A 21600-nucleotide genomic window follows, 5' to 3' on the forward strand; every position below is an offset into this window, starting at 1 on the left:
TGTTCCCTGGCAAGCTCTGGGCTTTACTTGCTCCCAATTTGGGATTAACTGCTATTTCTGATGATTCTGCTGTTCCACAGATGTCCTGTTTCTTACCTGGATTTAAGAGCTGTCTGGGTCTAAAGTACTCCTGACCTCTGTTGCTGTCATCTGACCAGCCACATTTTTACTTCAAGGTTTCATTATTGAATCCATTGCTCGCTCTTTCTCTCTCTCTCTCTCTCTTTCACTCTCACTCTCATTTTTGTCCCCACTGACCCTTGTGCACAACATAGAACCAGACCTGCACCAGGAATTTGTGTGGAGAGCCTACATGAGCCTGCAGCACTCACCAGCGCTTGCCAGCAAGGTTCCTGTCTGGAAAACAAAAGCAACAGAGCTCTGACATGACAGCAAGATCCATGTCAGATAAACCCTTATGCTTTCTCATCTTCCTCCCCAAAAGACTTCAGACATGCACTGAAGTTTACACTCCTGGAGCTGAGTTTGAGCTGGTCAAGCCGGGATCAGAAATGCTTGCAGGCAGGAAGGTTTGGACTCAGATGTTTCTCTTCTTCCCACTTACTGCACCTCCCACTTCTAGGAGCAGAGTTGGTTGCCAGCTGCAAGCCAGTGGCCATGTGCTTCTTTCCGGGGCAGAGCTAGTGGTGATATCAGTAGTGGGGTGTGGAGCTGCTCCAGGAATCTTCGTCTCTAGGAGAACTGTCTTGCTAGTGATGGGGATAGTGAGCTGTTGTGGATGGCTGTTACTGAGCACATCAGTGTGTTTTGTGGATATGAGCTGTAAAAGTCAGAGAATCAGAGAATCTCAGCCGGGTTTGGGCTGGAAGGTGTTATGAATAAAAAGTTATCTATTTTTTTTAAGGTTGCAGAGTTAAAACCGGTTGGACCAGTTGCTATTAAGTTAGCTTCACTGTTGAGAGTTCTTCTTCAATTGCCCAAAAAGGAGAAAGATCTCCTGCCCATTTCTTTCAGAAGGGACCTTAAAGTTCATCCAGTCTCACCCCCTGCCACAGGCAGGGACACCTTCCACTGTCCCAGACTGCACCAGGCTCTGTCCAACCTGGCCTTGGACACTTCCAGGGATCCAGGGGCAGCCACAGCTGCTCTGGGCAACCTGTGCCAGGGCCTGCCCACCCTCCCAGCCAGGAATTCCTTCCCAATATCCCATCCATCCCTGCCCTCTGGCAGTGGGAAGCCATTCCCTGTGTCCTGTCCCTCCATCCCTTGTCCCCAGTCCCTCTCCAGCTCTCCTGGAGCCCCTTTAGGCCCTGGCAGGGGCTCTGAGCTCTCCCTGGAGCCTTCTCCTCTCCAGGTGAGCACCCCCAGCTCTCCCAGCCTGGCTCCAGAGCAGAGGGGCTCCACCCTCAGAGCTTCTCCGTGGCCTCCTCTGGGCTCTCTCCAGCAGCTCCACGTCCTCCCTGTGCTGGGACCCCAGGGCTGAGGCAGCTCTGCAGGTTGCAGGTCGGGTTTCACCTGAGGAGGCAGAGTCCCCTCCCTTGACTTGCTGATGCAAAGCTCCACTGTGCAGAGGCCATGTCTAGATCAGGTAACTTTTTAGAGGCCTGAAAGGTCTGAGCATCCAAAGATACCCTCTGGAGAGTGGGAAGGGAGCAGAGCCCATGAAGGAGGAAGACAGATTGTCCAGAGCATAGAGGAGGAGTGTCTGGAGTGGAAAAGGCTCCCTAGGCACAGGACACACTCTCTTTGCACCGCCTGCCCCAGAGAAGAGATTGGGTAGGTAGGATTGGGTGTACAGAGCCCCTGTGAATGCTAGAGCTCAGAGTTCCACTCCCTTCCCACATCTCCTGTGTCTGCCAGAGAGGGAAAAGCACTGAGGGAGAAATACTCCAAGCTTGCCCTGAAAGCAGGGACTATATCAGACTGCAGTAAGAAATTACTTCAATTTTTCTGTAATATTTTTAATGTTTGATAATATGAGGAGTGACCTCCTGGTCAGATGTTTCAGGAAATTTAATGACCATCTGTGAGAGGGACCTTGGCTTCACCTTCCATCTTCCAGGCTTGCAGAAGCTGCCAGCTCATCTCCGGCATGTGCAGCAGCACTGATGTTACCTGGGGTTAGCAAGGGAAAGTTTCCCTAGGTCCTTCTTCTCCTGCCTGAATTCTGGCAAACAGGGTTCATGAATCCCTGTTTGTACAGTCAGAAAATGCCCTTATTCCCTTCAATTATAATCCCAAACTGAAAAATTAATTGAGGCAGGTATTAAATTAGGCAGGTTTTTCTTGACTAAATATTTACCATTTGGGAGCCTAATCTATTCACTTAATAATCTAACCCTTTTTTATTTTCTATTATTGGTTTGCAAAAAATAATAATGTCTGTTCCATTAGGAGCTGCTGCTGGCTTAAGAGGATTTCACTCCCATTTTATGGTTTGGATCAAAGAAAATTTATTCTTGCAACAGATTTAATGATTCTTAGCTAACATTGTCTTCCCAGCTGCAGTTGGACTGTAATAAAAAACCCTTTAGCTTTTGTTAGACTTGCACATTCTTTGCTGCCAATAATGATTAATCTTTCTCCCTACAAGCCCACCTTATTACTTGGGTTTGACTTAGGAGCTGCCGTTCCCTCCGGAGCTTGGTCAGGGCTTTCTCCCAGCACAGCTCTGGAGCAGCGCAGGTGTGACCTCAGTGCCTCCCTTGGCAGTCTGTCTTTGCCCCCTAATTGCTGCTCTGTGGCACTCCTCCACACAGCAGAGCTATCTTGGGGATGACAGGGAATTAATTGCAAGAATTCCTGAATACTTCCATGCATGGGAGGGCCTGTGGCATGCCAGCAGGGAGGGTTGTCTAGAAACAGGGGTGAGGAGATGCAGGGGTGGGGGGCAGCTCCCACTGCCCCCGACCTTGAGCAAGCATGGGGAGCACGGATCCTCACCCCAAACCAGGCCACTGCCTCCTCCCAGCTCTGCTTTTCCCTTTCCCACAGCTCCCAGGGGCACAGACCATATCCCAGCCATCCTCTAAATCAACAGGGAGGGATGGGGATGTGTCACATTCACATTTTCTGAAAAATCCCTTTGCCCAGGATTTTTCTCCTGGGAAGCTGAGAAGCCTCAGAGAAAAAGGAAAACAATTCTTATCTCATTTGCTTCTCTGTGTTGTGCTCATGTGGAATGTGTTTGGAGATTGTTTACCCACAGGTGATTGTTCCATTGCATTCTGCTGAGTTATTTTCACTCATTGCCAATCAGGGCCAGGCTGTGTCAGGACTCTGGAGAGAGACACGAGTTTCATTGTTATCTTTTTAGCATTCTCTAAGTATCCCATCTGTACTCTTTAGTATAGTTTAGTATTCTTTAATATAATATAGATCATAAAGTAATAAATATTCTGAGAACATGGAGTCAGACTCATCATTCCTTCCTTCATCGGGGCACCCTGCTAATACAATAGGGATGCTCCTGGAAGGTCCAGGAGGAGGCTGAGAGTGTAGGGCTGCTCTAGGTAGATGTCTGGGACAGCATTCCAGCAGATGATTTTGGGACATTGCCTGATATGTGAGTCTGGAGGGTCATGCTTAGAAAATGTGTGGGTTAATTCCTGATCATTTTGTCTGTGTTTTAAAGGTTTGTAGTAATAAAACCTCTGGGAAGAAGAAGGGAAGAGATGATCCCTTTGTCATTAGCAGGATACAGGTGCTGACTAGCCTGTCACACCAGGCATGAGGGAATTTATGATGGATGAATTTGCTGTGCTGTCACTGCCTCTGCCTGTGGGATTTTTGGGCAAGGTGCTCACACTGGAGATGTTGCATGAAGGAATCTCTTTGCCCTGGCTGTGCTGGTTGTATGAAGATAAGTGACCCTCAGAATTAAAATAGAAGTGGGAAAGGCTGCTCGCTCACCAAAAAGCCCTGACACCTTTTCCAAACTGTGCCTACCCACCACAGGGGGGTCCTCAAGGCTAGGGAGCACTGGGGTATCCCTGCAGGTCACTGCTCCTCAGCAAGGAGCGGAACCTGAAGATGCTTTGTCACTGTGCCTGAACCATGCGGTGTTTAGCAAAAATATCCACAAAATTCAGGGCAAACTCAGCAAGTCATTTTGAGCCAAGGAAACACATCCAACACTCCTATGGGATTACAGCTCCAGTCCTTTCTGACTTAGTTTAAAGCAAAATTGCTCAAGTTTTCATTTTGAGGAGCCATTTCATTCAGAAATGTAGCTGGCTGATGCTTTTAGAGCTGCACAAAAGCTTCTGAAACCAAAACCAAACAAATTTTCTTTAGGGTTGGCTGTGAAAAATGTTTTTGGATTTGAGGTTTTTTTCTTCAACAAAGGAACTTGATGGTCTTTTGTAATGACTTGGCCTGACAAAGTTTGGGTATTTTTTTCCTCTGTTGTTTTTCTTTTAGCTCAGTCCTTGAGAGATCCTGCCAATGTCGCTGACATTCTGGCTGGCTGAGGTGTTTGGTTCTGCTGGGAGACCCCCCCATCCTCTTCCTGGTCAGCAAAGGGACGCAACTGGGCCCTGGAAGAATGACTGGGTGGAGGGTGAAGGTGCTGAGAGTGGAGTTGTTCTGTGTGTGAGAGTAAATGTGGATGAACATCCCTTACCCCTTGCTGATGGAGCACTGTGGTGTCCCTGCCTGCCCTTCACACCAAATGGGTGAGTTTGACCATTTCCTTTGTTTTAAAAATCATTGTACCTGTATTCATAGAATCACTGACTGGTTTTGGTTGGAAGGGACCTTAAAAATCACCTCCTTCCACCTCCTGCCATGGGCAGGGACACCCTCCACTATCCCAGGTTTGTCCATGCCCCATCCAACCCGGCCTTGATGGGGCAGCCACAGCTTCTCTGGGCAGCCTGAGTTTGCTCACTTTCTTTTTTGTTTTTTTTAGTCATTGTACCTGTATGTCTTTCCAACCAGCAGAACAGGGGTTGCCATATCATGTGTAGGGAGGATGTTTTCTCTGTCCTTGCTGCTCCAGCTGGCTGCCCATTCCCTTACCCCTCTGGGACTATTTCTGGGCTCACAGCACTTATCACCTTCCTTGAGTGGAGGCTGTGTTTTCTCACATCCTGCTCAAGTAACAAAACCAACCTTCCAGTGTGAAGGGGACTGATCCAGGGTGTTTGAGGTTTAACTCTTCCGTGTCTCCCCTCCGAGCCTTTCTTGCCCTGTGGCAGCCCCAGGGCTTGGGCAGTCAGGCTGTGTCACTGGCCAGCGTTGTGCTGGTCAGCTGGGTCACGGGTGTTCCAGCACTGCCCTGAGCACAGGCACTTCAAAGAACCTTCCATGGACAGGAAACAGGGAGATTAGAGGCACACTCTTTTATTTTATGCCAGCACTTTGCAATGTTCTTGCCCCGTGTTTAACCATGAGCAGGAGGCACCACACACCACATTTCTGAGGGATGAGAGTCACAAGGCTCCTCACACAGCCCAAGAGCCAAGTGGCTCCAAGCAAGCTTCAGGGCTGGCTGGGATGCTTCCTCTGGCAGCAGGGAACAGCTCAGCCTGACCATCACAGGCACTGCTCAGAGCCTGAGGCTGGCTGTTCCCTGTCACCTTGCAGCCAGGGACAGACCACCTTCCTCAGAGTGTGCTCTGGGAGGCAGTGCTGAGGTAGCCAGAGCTCCTGACAGGCTGGGGGAGTGGGTGGTGCTGGGGTTTTGCTGCCTCTTCTTTTCTCTCATGCATTTGCACCCTTTCCAGATGTACATCAGCTCCACTCCCTCCCACAGCCGTGGAACAAACAGGAGTGGAGTTCTTCCCGCTGGGAAGAGCACTCTCCAGCTGCTGTTCCTCCATGCTTTCTCCCCAGCAAAGTAAACAGTTTACAGAGGACTTTGTAAACAGCAGATTTGTTTAGGATATTGTCTGCATTCCCCTTGCCCCTCGCCTCTGTGTTCCTTTATTCAGCAGCACAGGGAGGGCTGACCTGCCATCTGTAGGGCTGGGGCTTGCCTGGTTACAGGGGACAGTGGTGGCAACCAAGAGGAAGGGGTTGTGTGCCCTCCTGCATTCCCTGTGAGCTTGGTGGATTGAAGGCACCATGCACAAACACTGTGGCTGCAGGGAAATGTTTCTGCACCCAGCAGAGAGAGAAGCTGGCATGGGAAGCCTTTGCAGGACATGGTTGCGTGGAAGAGCAGAGTAAGCAGAAAGCCCCAGGGCACTGGGAGAGATCAAACACCTTCAAAAGCAGGAGCTTCACTCCAGAAAAGCACTGCCTATTAGAAAAGCCTCAGAAAGTCGTTGACTCCCTTGGAAAGCTGATTGTCCAGCTAGGGAAGGGAGGCTGTTAAATCACCTAGGTGGGAGTAACATCTGAGGATGTCTGTGCTCCCTTCAGAGCTCTTCATGCAGGGATCCAGCCTGTGCTCACCTTCCCTCTTAACCCTTGGAAAGGAGCAGAGGAGGGAGAGGGCAATTTCCACCTGAGCTTCTGCACCTGACACAGCAGCTCTGGCAAACTTCCCTCCCAGAAAACTTCCCTAACAGAAAACCATGAAACCTCAGGGGGACACACAGCAGACGGGAGCAGTCTCAGGAGGAGGTGGGGGGAGCCTCCAGTGGAGGTTGACATATCAAAAACAGGATCAGGGGTTGGGAGAGTAGCAAACAAAGGTTCAGAAGCAGTCAGGGAATGTTCCTCAAGCCCTAGATGTTTACTGCAGCTGTGGGTGAGTTCCTTCTGCTCATGAAACAACAGACCCTGTAGAGGAGGGAGCAAAACCTAAATGTTTCAGTACACTTGTTGTCTGCTGGGTTTTTTAAATTCTGTCTTGTAAGTCTGAGCAGCTTCAATCTGTGACAGGCCCTTGAGCCACTGCCTCTGTACTCCACCATTCCCCGTGGACTGGAGGGATAACTGTTGCAGGCTGGGCACTCAGGAGCTGACAGCAGATTGTTTGGCTCTTTGTTTGCCCCTGTTCCCTGCCAACTACAAGTCTGAGGCTTGAATTTAAACATCCTGCATAGAAAGGACAAGATCTCCAAATGACAGCTCCAGTTTGTTGCCAGGGAAGTTTTGCATCCAGGAGACACAAACAGCTCCATAAAGCCAAACACAGGGAGAAGCAATCTGACCCCATTCTCCACAGCATGAGCTTCCCAAGTATGTGGCTGCTGGATGCAGTTCTGAATGGTCTCCACCTCCTCTGTTTGTGTGACCATGTGAGGAGGGGCTGGTGACCTGCTCTGGCTGTGTCCATGTGGGCTCATTATTAGGGAGAAAAGGCCAGCAAGTTTTTCCTGCTTCCCTCAGAAGCATGGATGTATGGCACAGACCCAGCCTGGCCCAGGAGCAGTTGTGAGGGCTTCATTCTGGATGGCTTCTTAGGATACTTTAAATACCACATAAAAATCCTGTTTGCCTTTGGGGGATGTGGATAGTTGAGTGTTGTCCAGCAGAATCCTGTTGATTTTCTGATGAGCTCTAACTGTAAATATTTGAACAAAAAATTATCTTGTGTTAACCTTAGAGAAATTTAATCTCTCTGTACATAGTGAAATCTGGCTTGAGTCACATGTGGAAGTGAGAGTGGTAGTTCCATCCCCAGTGGATGTTCCTCATCACTAGCACAGAAACCAGCATGTTACCCATCATGGATGGCACTTTGTTCATCAGGAAGGGCTGAAAGGACAGCTGGAATTGCTGGGCAGGATGAGGATGCATTGGTAGAGGTTGACAAGGTCCTGAACAGGAAAGCAGGAGGGCTCCACGTTATGTGGGATGACTGAGGTGGCCAGTGGAAGGCTCAGGGCTGTCAGGATTGTTGATAGTTCCCAAATCTGTTTCCTTGCAGGGTCTGGATTTAGCCTGTAGTATGGGACCAGTTTCTCTATCAAGGTCAAAGCTCAAGCAGATTTTCAGCTCTGCTTTAGGTAAAACCTCCCTCAGCTCAGCTCAGCTCGGCTCAGCTCACTGATGAGCACTGTGCCCTCTTGATGTGTCAGGAAGGGCTCAGTTCCCTCCTTTCTTTTCTTGGACACTCACCTTTGTCACAGTGTAGAGGAGACAGGAAGCTCCCTAGGAACCTCTGCCTTCACCTCCTGTCTGCCTAATTTATCCCTGGAACTCTGCTGCAGCCTGTGATAGTGATACCAGAGTCACAGAGGGCAGAGCTGAGTCCGAGGGAAGGAAGAAGAGTACAAATTACCAAGGAGAGGCTAAACAGATGTGTGGGTGGAGGGAGACAGCAGCAGTACCAAAGCAGAACTGAGAAAAGTGGAAAAACTGTCTATGCATGGGGAGCTGATGGGCATGAGGAGAGAGCTCCCACAGCCCTGCAGACCGTGCTGGACTCGGAGGGCACTGGCAGTGCCTCAAGCATGGATGTTCCAGCTGAGAAGCAGCTGACAGCTGGGTGCTTTAAAATCCCATCTTCCTTGACAATCAGTTAGATCCCTTGGGTGGAAACATCTGGAAGCTCTCAGCATTCTCTCCAAACTCCCCTTGCTCAAGACACCGAGGCAGGCAGGTCTGTTACCTTTGTACCCATCCAAAGGGAGTGAGTGCAGGGCTGAGCTGTGTGTGGGATCCCATAGGGAAGGGAGATACCCGTACGTGGTCCAACTCAGCTCCATTCCCTGTTTCAGCCCTTGGTTTGGGTGTAGCTGCTCCTTGTGAGGGTTGGGAGCTCATGTGCAGGCAGGAGTTCCAGCAGGCTCTGGCAATTCCCATCTAGGTTTGACCTTTTGCTGGATATTAAAGCCTTGCTGTGGCTCAGTAAGATGAACACTGCAGCAAACACAATTCCTCAAGATGAAATATCTCTCCAGAGGGTAATTCCAGCCTCATTTGAGGGTTGTTGGATTTTTTTTCTCCCTTTCCAGCTGAATCATTTATTCCTGGTGTCAGGAAGGTGCAGAATGACTTTCCCCACTGGCTTTCAGAGCTTCATTGATCCTTCAACTCCCACTCCTGCAAATCTGCTGGAACAGCAGCCCTTTACCTCTCCAATTCTCCCAGGAGGGGAATGGGGAAGGGAGGGTCTCAGAACTGAAGGAGCTCTTCAGGGAACCCATTCACAATCTGGGGGAGATGGCATCGTATTTTAAGCTCTGTAATCCAGAGGCAGAGTATTTATCTGTATTTTTTTTTTTTTGCCTTAAAAGCCTTCTCAGCACTCTGCTGTCTGCGTGGGGAAGGGAGCAGGACACATTTCACTGAGGTTGTACAGGGCACTGTGGACCTTTGGCCTTTCCTGCTTTGTGGTTCACTGTTGCAGCTGAACTCTGCTCAGGACGGATTTGAATCCCTTCAGAAAAGGAAGGCAGTGTGCTCCCAAAATGTGTGCAGCACACAAATCCAATCAGTGCCTGGCTGCCAGGCAGCAGTGACTGAAGCCAGGCCTCTGCCTGTCATCATCAATCCATTTGCAGCCCCGGCTCTGAGTTCACACCTTGTGCTCTCTGGGGCAGCTCCCTTCTCTGCACTCCTTGGAGACTGGGAAAGGCTCCTCATCCCCTTGCGGGGTGGGGAGATGGGAGAATGAGAGGCAGTGGAGTGAGACCTGGAGCAAAGAGGGTCCCATAACCCAACCTGAGGGGTGCCATCACATCACTCTGGGTGGGCAGGAGCAGCTGGAGCAGTGGCCACCGAGCACTGTGCTGTGCAGCTGAGGCAGCCAAGTGGGTGTCAAGGGCAGGGTCCTCCTTGACCCCTCTCCAGAAGAGGAGCAAATAGAGCAGGACTTGCTGCCATGTGGAGCCCAGCCTTTCCTCAGGGCTGAATGGATCCCTGTGTCCTGCAAAGTTTGTCAGCAGGCACTGGCTGCTGAGCCCAGAGCTTTGATTTAAGCAGTCTGAACCGAGCCCATTAGCACTTACATGATTCCCCTGCCAAGCAGTTGTAAATGTTTCTATTTGTTCTGCACTTGGCCTGGTTCCTCCTGTTTATTATCCTAAATGTGCCCAGGACATGACCCTGCTCCCCTTCTCCAGCACTCTCTCCAATTCCATTTATTTTCCACTGCTTCCCATGAACCCCTGTAACATAAGTACCATTCAAAGGACAGAAGAACAGAGGGAGGTGGATGTTCAGGGAGGTGCTGTGCCCTCCTTGGGATCAGGCACTGGCACCAGTGTCAGTAGGAAGTGCAGAGGGATGCTGCCAAGGAGCTGGGGGCTGGAAAATGATGGTGGAAACTCAGAGCTGGCAGACATTTAAGTCACTCTTTATTGCAGTGCTGCACAGGAACAAAAAGGATCAATATTTATTAGTTGCAGAAAGCATAATTTTGCATGAAAGGCATTGATCAGCGTGTCAGCCCAGACAATGTCATTACATCTTTATGATTTGGTCAACATCCCTCTAGGAATTAGGACATTGTTCCCCTAGACAGACAGAGCTGTGGGGTGAAGGAAGGGTTCAGCATGGTGCTGTGATCAGAGCAGGGCACAGCAGAAGTGTTTGGTGTCACAGGGTGGGCTCAGGGGCTCTGCTCCTCTGCCTCATTGTTCTGTGTGGTCAGTTTGTCACTGAGGTCTAGGGGTCACCAAGAGAAATTCCCTATTTCCGAGTCAGGGCCTAATATTTGAGTGCTCTTTCTCAGTGAATTAAGCTGTGTGTGTGAAAGCTCCCCCATAAGTAACAGTGCACAATAATTTGCTTTATGGCATTGGCTTGGAGGAGGCAGAGGAGCTCTGTGGCAGCCTTCAGCAAGGTAGAGATGTGTTGGAGAAGATCTGGTGGAAGTAGGAATGTGAGGATGGTGGAAGTTGTTGCAGGTTCACAGCTGGACACAAAGCCAAAGGGAAGAGGCTTCTGGAGCTGCACTGTGGGAGATGACTGCTGTGTTGTGGTCCAGCAGTTCAAATCCTGCCTTTTCCATCCCTGTGCTGGCCCCAGCAGAGACACAGGAGCACAAAGATGGGCCTGGAAGCAACAGGCCCTGTGGTTTTGCAGAATGCCTGAGTCAGGACTCTGGGGTCAGAATTCCCAGCAGTGCCATGGATTCCCTCAGGGCAAGCCACAAGCCAGCCACACACATGGCAATTGCAGAGCTTGGCTTCCATTTGGATACCAAAATAATCAGCTCCACAAAAAACAGCCTGCTCCAGTCACTAGGAGCTCTGTGTCTGCTCAGAAAAACCCTCAAAAAGTCCTCATGGGAGCAAGGAATTCTTCCAGCCCCCAGCACTGTGCTGGATGTGAGCCAGGAAAACATGCCCCTGGCATGGTGAAAAGATCCTGATGGGTTCACAGGCTGGTTGTGAGTCAGTCTAGGTGTTTGTAGATAAAAGGTGTCATCGAGTGAAGATGAGTGGCTCTGTCTGGCTCTCTGAATGATGAATGAGGTGTTGTTCCATACAATCAGAGGGAACCTCTGTGTGAATCCTGAAATACAGTTTTTGAGACAGCTGTTCCTGCCTAACCTGACAGGCAGCCCTTCAGTCAGCAGGAGAGGCTGCTGAAGAGGGGGCACAGTCAGGTTTGAAGTGCCTGCAACCCACCTGCGTTGCAGCAGGGATTTGTGGATCTGGTATCCCTGGCAGAGGAAGCAGGAGGCTGAGGGACCCCTGGAGCATGGGAGCTCCAAACTGCAGCCCAGCAGGGTCCAGCATCACCGTGCTGCTCTCAAGAGTTTGGGGGAGTGCAGTGGTGTAGGTGGGTCAGAGACCCTCGGTGGGAGCTGGGGGATGTGTTCCATCCAGGAGCATTGGGAAGGAATGAGTTTTCAGCCCCACTTTTGCTTTGCCAGTTGGAATGCCCAGAGCAGGCAGCTTTGCCTCATGAAGTCTCAGTGAGAGAACCATTAATTTTGTATTAGGACATAAAAACTGAACTGAACAAACCAACAGAACGTACAGCCCTGTATCCTGTCTCCACCAGAAGCCAAGCTGGATGCCTTAAAGGAAGACATAAAAATCCCATAATGCCCATAATGGTGCAATACTCGCCTGTGAGGGGAGATTCCCCCCTGACCCCAGCTGGCAGCAGCTCCTACCCCAGAGCAGGAGAGGCAGGAGCTGCTCTGATTGTCACTGGAGCTGGAGTCCCTGCAGATGCTATTCTTAGGCACATAAATGTCCAAATCCTGTGGTGAAACTCTAATTCTGATTGTTATAGTGCTTTTTTGATATCCTGGAGGAGCTTATAGTCTTGGATGGCCTGCTGCAGGCTGCTCTTAGGAGAGCAGAAGAGGAGCTTTGCCCCTTCCTGACACCAGTCCCTGCCCCTTCTTGAATTCTGGAATTAATTTAAAAGTATCCAAGGCCAAGCTGGATGGGGCTTGGAGCAAACTGGCCCAGTGAAAGGTGTCCCTGCCCCTGGCAGGGGTGGAACTGGGTGAGCTCTGATGTCACTTCCAACCCACCGTTGTGGGATTGTGTGATTAACTCTCCCTGTGGCCTGACCCTGCTGTGGTGGGGAGGAGCAGCACTGCCCATTGCCATGGCTCCATGGGCTTTTGGCTCAGGTGTTGCTCTACAAGCAGCCAGGTACCAAAGCTAGGTTTCTGTGCCTATGGAGTATTTAGTGGATCCATTTAGAGAGGGATTGTGGGGCTGACCAGAGACTGGTTGATCTATGGCTGGGTGTAACCTCAACCTTTGGGTGACAGAAGCACTTTGTAGTCTGGCAGGGCCCTCTCAATCCTCTTCCTTGGACATCCTAGCCAAGCCCCTTGCTGTGAGTGCCAGGTGGAGCTGCTGGGACGCTGAGCAGGTGCTGTGTGACAGAGGCTGGAGCTGCTGGAGAACAGGCTGGTGGCTCACGGTGATGTTTGGGAAGAGAGCTTGACATGACTTCAATGAGAATTTTTTAATTATATTTTTGCTAATTAAGTAAAAACTTTGATTTTCACCCATGGAAAAAGACCAGCTCCCAAACAGCCACCTTTAGGATGAGATAGCCATCCCAGAGACCCCCTCTTCCACTGGTCTGGCATCCCCAGCCCCCCATCTCTGGGCATGTGAGAATTTAAGTCGAGGACTGCCCACGAAGGAGCAGCAAAGGTGTGTTTGCCTGCTGACAGAACAGGGGAATGAAGGCAGGAGAGCAGGTCTGGGCATGCACAAGGAGGAGGTGACACTGCCTGGGATAATTGGACCATTAAATCTCACAAAGGCACCGACACCTACACAATGTGGCTCAGGGAAACAATCACTCTCCAGTGGCAATCGTAGCTATCTGCAACCATTTTTCTGCTGATCCAGTGCTTAATGCCATTGTTCAGACTCTAGGTTAAATTGTCCTCAACCCACAGTGCAGAGGCCAGGTATGTTTGCAGAGATATGCAGGCACAACTGAGGGGAAATTTTGGCACAGAAATCCATTTGTAAATGTCTCTCAAATGTCTGCTCCTGTTCCTCTCTGCCTCCTCTCTGCCAGCCCTTCCACCTCCAGAAATCTGCACATTGAAGGGAGCCATCCCAGTCCTCTGGTCAATCCCCCTTTATTCTGCCCTGCTTCTCCTGAGTACAAAGAATGCCAGAACTGCCTGATACAGTCACAAAATTGGCTTCAAATCCTTCTAGTTTGCAAAACTGCTTTAACTCTCTTTATTTACTGTAGGTCTGGGGAGGAGGGGTTTAATCCTTTAGCTGCATTCTCAGACCCTTCAGCTGTGGGAGCCCAGAATGGCATTTTTGCAATAACAAAAGTGGAATTTTGCATGCAGACACAGGGCCCCAGGAGATGGGCACTGAGGAACACCCTGTTTCTGAAGGCTTTGTAGTAAAGTTGTGGCTCTGGGTGTTTTGGGGCTCTCAAGGCTGATCCTGGATAATATCTTTATAGGTTCTTAATTCACCAGCTCTAATCCATGGAGCACATCAACCCCCCCTCCTCCCCCCACCAGATTGATGTTTGGATGGTGAAGTGCAGGCAGGAGGTTTGACCAAGGCTGCTCAGATCCCTGAGTTGGGTTTGTGGTGCTGGCTGTCCCTGGCCAGGGACAAAGCCCTGCTCCCATGTTTGGTCACTGATCCTGTTCAGTTCTGGAGTGTTCAGGGGGTGACTGTGCTCATTGCTGGGGTGCTGGCACGAGTTTTGGGGCTGAGACATTCGAGGTCTGGAATTAAAACCAAAAGCAAAAAGAATTTTACCCATGTCGTGTGTTATTCAGCAGAAAACCCTTTCTCAGTCCCATGTCTGGCCAGGCAGGGGATTGCATAACACTGCAGATGTTCCAGCTGTGCTGCTGAAGTGCTGGATGTTGCTTCTGTCTTGGTTTACTCCGGGCTTTGGCAGAAAGATGATTTACAGGGGTTACCTGGCACAGCCACACAGGTGACAGCAGTGTGACCCTCTGCCTGGCAGGAAAGGGTTGGATTGGGACAGAAAGAGACCCCAGATTGTGGGACACAGTGCTGTGGGACATCAGGTTCAGGGCTGGGCATGGGGTGTGGCTAGAGCTCCTTGGGGAATGCGAGCTGGAAAGTTCATGACTCTCAGTAATTCATTCCCTTCCTGGGGCTGTCTGAGCTCCATTAAGGCTATCCAGAGATGCCTGGGGTATATTTATTTTTCTCTTTTTTCCCTTTGATGCCTCCTTCCTTACTGTGGGAGACTCCTGCAGCTCAAGGTTGCCTTTCTGTGCCTGGGCTGGCCAGGGCTCCCTTGGTGAGCAGGTATTAATGGCAGGGGAGGGCAGGACCTGTGATAACTCAGCCTGGCAGCCCCAGCAGCACTGAGCTGATGGAATGGTCTTTGGAGACCCAGAGAGCTTCAGTCAGCACTTCTGCCTGAAAGGAGTTGTTGTGGAAGGGTGAAGGAAAGTCACCCCAGATCCCAGGATACAGGGTTCTTCCTTTTGGGAGGGTGTGAGTGGATTGCTACCAGCAGTGTGTTTTCATTTTAAAATTCATTTGAACAGAGAATTAAAGAAGAGAATGGATTTCCCCTCTGCTAAGGATTTATACACATCCATCTCACCCAGTCCCTCCCACCCCTTCACTGAGCCCCAGGCAGAGTTTTGAGGGCTGGTTGTGGCTCAGTTTCCTGCAGCTTGAGCAGGGAGTTGGGCTCTGGGTTCCCCAAATTCAGATGTGGGACTCTGTGGCCAAAGCACAGTGTGGAGCACGTTCTGTGGTAGCCCAGTGGGACTGCAGAAACCTCCTCCTTTGTTCTTCCAGGGGTGCTGATGTCACTGTGCCATCCTTTTCCCTGCAGATGGTTTTCATCACCCTCCCATTAAGCCAAGCCAGCCTGTTAGCACAGCACACGTCCCAGGCCCCAGATTTGTGAACCAGATCAGCTGTTCCTGCTGCAACACCCCCTGGGCTGGGGCAAAATGCTTCTTTCCTCATGTCCTATCAGCCTGGAGTTATTCCAGGACACCTTAGGGGTAGGAAGCACCTTTAGTTTGTGAGCAGGGTTGTCACTTATCCCTGTTGCTCCTATTTTCATATCCCCTACAAAGTGATGAGCCAACTCAGTGCTCAGGAGGGTCACCCCTTCAAACCTGTCCCCTGCAAACTTGGGACACCTTGTCACCACTGTGCATGTGGAGGTGCCTCCTGATGTCCACAGGCCACTCTGGGGTGTTACAGGGATCCCAACTCCCTGTGTCACTGCCTTACATCACCTGCAGCCCCAGTGCTGGTTCCCAGCTGGAAGGGGCTGGTGTGGGGCTGGCAGGATGGGAGCCAGGGCTGGCAGCTGGCTGGCCAAGGGAACCACTTCAGGCATCACACTGGCCTCGGCCCCAGTCAAATATTTTCTGCCACTGATCCTTACGAGTTTGTGGCATCCCCAAATGAGGCACAAGGGATTACAGAGCAGCCAGCTTTCCTTTAAAGCTTGACCTTGGCATCAGGCTGGAGCATAGCAAGGAAGAGAGATGAGTTAGCTGGCAGCCTGCCTGTGTGTGCCAAGGGATCTTGAAAGCCTCAAAGGATGCATTAGTTTGATGTCAGAGGCTTTGTTTGTGGCATTCCCTGGCACAGTCTTCCTCCCTCTGTGAGTGTGTACGTGCATTTCCTGCCTGCATCCCTGATGCTCCCCCATCCTGTGTCCAGAGAGCTCAGCTAGGCAGCATGGACAGCTCCAGTGAGACAGATGGAGATGGAGCCAGGCCTCTCTGGGGACAGCTGCATCCCTGACAGTCCCCTCTGGTTGTGCACCTGTTAGGAGCTATACTTAGCATGGGAAAACTTTCCAGAAAAGAGAAAGCAGGGCAGAAGCAGGAAGGCAGAAAGGCTGAGAGTTTGGCCTCATTCTCCTCGACAGGTCCCAAAGCTCCAAAATTGCCTCTCAGTGACAGCATCCAAAAATGCCAATCAGGTGAGAGCAGGCAGTGCTCTGAGGCCTGCTGGCACTGTCTGGGGACAGCCTGAGCAAGTGATGGCTTCATAACTCCTGGGTGGGATGCCAGCGAGTGCCACGTGTTTGTCCTGGCAGCCCCAGCGGTCCTGAGCACTCGGGAGCTCTGGGGGACCTTGGAGCAGCCACACACTGGGGGTCACAGTGCAGACCCCCGTGTCCATCTCAGCTCACCCAGGGCTGCTGCAGCTCCTCGCCCTGCTCCTGTCTGCCTGTGCTCCAGCCTGGCTGCCACACTCAGCCGTCCATCCTCAGCCCTGGGCACTGCCAGCTGCCCATGGAGCGCAGCGTGGATGAATGGATGGATGAGGAAACCTCCTGTTGGTGCTGGGCAGGGCTCTCTGTGAGGAGACATGAGGCTCTGCAGCTCTTCCTCTGATAAATGAAGAGCCCTAAGTTAGGTGCTCACATCCTCATGGTAAATTAATGTGCCTTGTCTCCCTTCTTGCAGCAGGAGCTCTCTGGGAGCCTGGCAGAGGGGCAGCAGGTCTGGGTGGGTTTTGAGACCATGGGTTTTTTTTGTGTTCTTTTCCTTTTGTAAGTGCTGAGCTGCATTTTCAGCACCCAAGTGTCCCATTGGCACAGGAGGTGCCCAATGGCCATCTCTGCTGTGCCACGACTGCAGCCTCTCTGTTCCCCCCTCATCTTCATCTCTGGAGAGAGACTTGCCTTTCCTGGAGCTCCAGCTGGTGAGGAGTGAAACCCTATCCATGCTTGGTGACTGCAGGAAGCTTTGGATGGATGAGAATCCAGCATGGTCGGGTGCTGCTGACAGGTGGCATCTCTTCCCTTGAAGGACAGTGTCCCTCTCCAGCTGCTCCCTGCTCTGCCTGATGCATGGCCTGTCCAGTACCTGCTCCCCACTTAGCATTCCAGGAGTTATGGCCACCTGAGCTGGTGCTTAGCGAGGGGATTTGCTGTGCTTAGATGAAAAATGCAACAGGCCCTTTAAACTGCCCTGTAGCTAAATTGAGCTGAGTTTTCCAATCCCTGCAGCTCTCAGCTCTGCTCCTCTGCCCTCTTAGCAAGAGGCAAGGAAACTGTTAGATTGCACTTAGAAGCCACCTAAATATCTACTAAATGTCTTCCCTGAGGGATGCTCTTGGTCAGTGCTTCCCTAGGCTCAGGAGCAAGGTCTGAGTGTGAAACCAGGAAAGGAAGAGGGAGTAGAGCATATCATGTGGGCACCAGCAACGTTTCCAGCTGACAGGATAAATCCATGGTATTCCTAACTGCCTCATCGAGATCTTTGTGGCACTGGAACAATGTGCATTTGCACACCTGTGCAGAAATATGGATAGGAACATCTTACAAATTCCAGGTGCTTGAGCCCTGCTGGAACCTGTGCCAGCTCTGGTGCCTCAGGACTGGTTTCTGTGCCATCAGAGGTGAGGAAATGCTCTTCTCCTTCCAGTGGCCACTTACAGCTTTTTCTTTTTAAGATGGAGAAAATCCTTGTCACATTTCCTAATGTTTCTGTGTGGTGTGAGGAAGAGATCATAGAGAGAATCATACCTATTTCTGCTGGGAGTGGGAGAAACAGGAGGCCATTCCTCATCTCAGGCCTGGGCTTGGATTGAATGAACCTGGTAATCTGGGATAACTAGATAACCTGTATAGTACTTGCCAGGTGCTTAACCCTTCTTCATATGCCAGGAAGGCTTTCTTGGAACTGGAGGCACTGGCCAACATAAATTGCTTCTGTCAATGTGCTTTATTGGACTACATCAAAGTAGAATCGATAGAGAGTTTAAAAAAACCCCTAACAAAATGGGCTTTCTAAGGCAGAGCAAGTCATAAACAGACAGGAGTGCTGTGCAGGTCAGGTTTCACCTGGCAGCCAGGGAAACAGGGGGGTTCTGGCTCTGTCAGGGTGATTCATGGCACTGGAATATTTCAGGGGAGGGGAAGCATCCAGGAGTTGTTAACACACTGCAGCAAGGAGAGGGGCTCTGAGTGGGTCGGGTTTGTGCCTCCAACTTTGCTGTCACAGATTTATACTGATACCATCTCTATCAGTGTAAGTTATCTGTTTCCATTTAACCTAGATGAAAGCTTGAGTGTGGTTATTGCATTCTAAGGTTGCTGGAACTTGTTAATAATTTAGAATAATCAAGTCAAATTAATTCACTTTTAAAATCGAGCTTATTTGCATTGGCTGGTCTGGTTTTTTGTGACAGGTCTCTCTGCGGGCATATGTTTGTGTAAGCTTTTTGTGTGTGCCCGTGAGTGTTTGTGTGCATACGTAATTTCCTTCTCCATCTCACAACCAACAGAGGCTGAGCTGGATTTAAATGTTGTGCAGCAAAAATGTGAAGAAGGTCCACCCCAAAGTGGAGCTGAATAGCTGAGGTATAAATCCTCAGGGGGAAATGGGGTTTGTAATGGAAATGTTGCCTTGTTTTAAATTATAGCCAGGCATCTGTGAGGCTGAAATTCCTGCTGCAGCATCCAGACGGTGTCTCAAGCTGGCTGCACGTTCCCAGAAATGAAGAACCCCTCCAGCCTACCTGCAGCCTGACCTTTGTGCTGACACTGGCGTGCAGCTTTTGTGCAGCACGGGGCGGGCGAGAGCGCGCAGTGACAGATTGCTGCTGACAGGGAGAGGCTCCTCCAGCTGCATTTCTCTGCAGCCCCTGCCATATATCCAGGGGCTTGTTAGAGGAACAACAGCACCAGCCAATAACCAGTTGGTCTAAGCCCCTGGGACAGACCGTATGGCCCACACTCTGCTTCCTGAGCTGTGAGTGTGGAGTAAATTCAGCTGCCGTAGCGCTCGCAGCCCTCGCGTTACACAGCGAAGGAACACACCCGGCCGGGCGTCTGTCTGTACCTATAAATAACAGTGTTTGTGTGTGTGTGTGCATATTTATGTGTCTGTGTATTTATTGTGGGTGAGGCTGCTTGTAGAGCAGCCCAGAAAATGGAAATCCTTTTGTGCAAATGTGCTTGCATGGAGGCGAGGAGAGCCAGGAGAGCGGGGCTGATGAATTGGCCCTGAACCGCGATGACAGTCCTTTTTTTAAAGTCAAAACAATTTCAGGGAAAGGGTCTCCAAAAAAAACGTCCAGTTTCAGGAGGTAGCACAATTGAATTTCTGGTTCCTGGCTGCCTGCCTGGAGGGCCTCTTGTCACTTCTACTTTCTTCCAACAAGGCAGAAGGCGGAATTGACAGCAGCCTTCCCGCCAGGCTGTTAGGGAAGCAGGGAAGCCAGATGCTTTGCCTCCCTGCTCCCTCCCCTTCTGCGGCCCGAGAGCCAGAGAGTTAAGTTGCTTAACTCTTCCATTCTCCCTCTCCAGTGTTCCTGGTCTGATCCAGCAGGGATCTGAGGAACAAAATGCCTGGGAGTGGGCACAAAGGGTCCTCATTCCCGAGGGTGGGCGTGTGTGTGTGTCAAAATAAAGTACCTTTATGCTTTGTCTAGAACAGGAAAATTAGACTTTTATACAGAAAAATTCTGCAAAGAGGCACATGGTGGGAATGGGCTGATACAGGAGCCTCTCTCCCAGCAAACCCAGGGCAAATAATATGATTTCAGAGCTTCCAGCCCAAACCCACTTCTAAACTCTCCCTCAGCCCCTGCTATTTATATCACTGCATATAGGGTACAGTGTAGGTGGGAGCTAGAATATTCCTGTAATTTCTCCAGCAAGGACAGTATGCTCAGGCCACTCTTTTCTTTGTGTAGAATTATCATCTTTAGATGTTAAGGGATGTGGAAGGCTTTGGTTGCTGTTGAATTAACATTTCTGTATGCATCATTTCACTAGATAATTTGCTGACTCTAAAATTTTTGTGTAATCAAATTGGCTGGCTGTTTTAACATTTGTCTGACACCATTTTTAAGTAGTAGTTAAATGAAGTGGAGAATGGAGCCCTTTCTTTAGACTCAGACTGTAGCAGGGTGAGGGTCTCCAGTAAGATTTTTTGAGACAGGACCTGCTCTGTGTCAGGAGTTGGGCATTTCCAGCACTCACAACCCACACAGCCCTTTGTAATCTGCTCACAGCTGCAAAATGGGGTGACAAAGTGGTAGTGGACAGCCAGGAACTGACAGCCTCTGTCTCCCCAAGTTCATCTCATTGCCAAAACCTCAGTACAGTGGTTAAGGTGAGAAACCTTCTCCTCTTCTACTAAGGACAAGAGGAAAAGGCCTCAGGCTGTGCCAGGGGAACTTCAGGATGGACATCAGAAGGAATTTCTTCATGGAAAGGTTGCTCAGACATTGGGATGGGCTGCCCGAGGAGGTTTGGAGTCCCCATCCCTGGAGGTGTCCAAGGAATGCCTGCATGTGGCACTCAGTGCTCTGGGCTGGTGACAAGTTGGGGATGAGTCATCGGTGGGACTTGATTGTCTTGGAGGCCTTTTCCATCCTCAGTGAATCTGTGAAATAGCTCCAAATGCCACCAAACCAGGGCCTTGAAGGGAAAATTGTGCCAGGGGAGGTTTATACCACATATTAGGAAAGATTTCTCCACGGAAAGGGTGATCAGGCATTGGAACAGGAAAGTGGTGGAGCCACCATCCCTGGAAGTGTCCAAAAAAGATGTGCATGTGGCACCTGAGGACATGGTTTAGTGGTAGTAATGAGGTCATGGTTTAGGTGCTGCTGGGTGGAGGGTTGGACTTGGTGATCACAGAGGTCTTTCCCAGCCTCAGTGGTTCTGTGCTTCTGTTTCTGAAGTTCACCTGCACTGACACTGCCAGCCTGTGGGCAAATGGCTCTGCAGCCCGTGGGCTCTGCTGGGCCATCCAGGTTCCTCCAAAAGCAGGGAAATCATAGGGTTTCCTCCAAAGCCATAGAGCCCTTCTCCTCCTGTGCGCCTCATTCTGTCTCTCCACGGCCAGGAGCTGGATCTCTGTGCTTGTACACTCCTCCCTCGTGCCAGCAGTCCCTGGGTCCCTGTGCCACCTTCTCCAGGCAGGGAGGATGGTGATGGAGCAGGCATTCCTCTGGGTTTGGCATGCTCAGCTCAGGCAGGAGGGAACACCAGCCTCAGGCAAACCACAAACATTTGTCACCTGCAGCAAGGCAAAAAGTGTTGCCCAGAACAGCCTTTGGAAATATTTTAATTACTTCTGGTTAATCTGGCAATCAACGAACTTGAGGTAAAGATCGCAAGTGGAGACAAAGTCTAAGGGGAATTTTATGCTTGGAGTCAAATTTCAGCAATGTTTTTGAATGTTTCTAATTGGGATGGTTTAAGAGCCATCCCCAAACCTCCCTGAATCCAAACAGTTCTGATGTAAGTGGGAAGCAAATCAGTCATGCAGCTCTAGCCCAGCACTGAGAGCTGGAGCAACACAGGGCTTCTAAAAGTACCAGCCTAACCACCAAGGTCTTTCTG

The sequence above is a fragment of the Pyrgilauda ruficollis genome, unplaced genomic scaffold (genome assembly GCF_017590135.1).
Source record: "Pyrgilauda ruficollis isolate IOZ18807 unplaced genomic scaffold, ASM1759013v1 scaffold23, whole genome shotgun sequence".
NCBI lineage: Eukaryota > Metazoa > Chordata > Aves > Passeriformes > Passeridae > Pyrgilauda > Pyrgilauda ruficollis.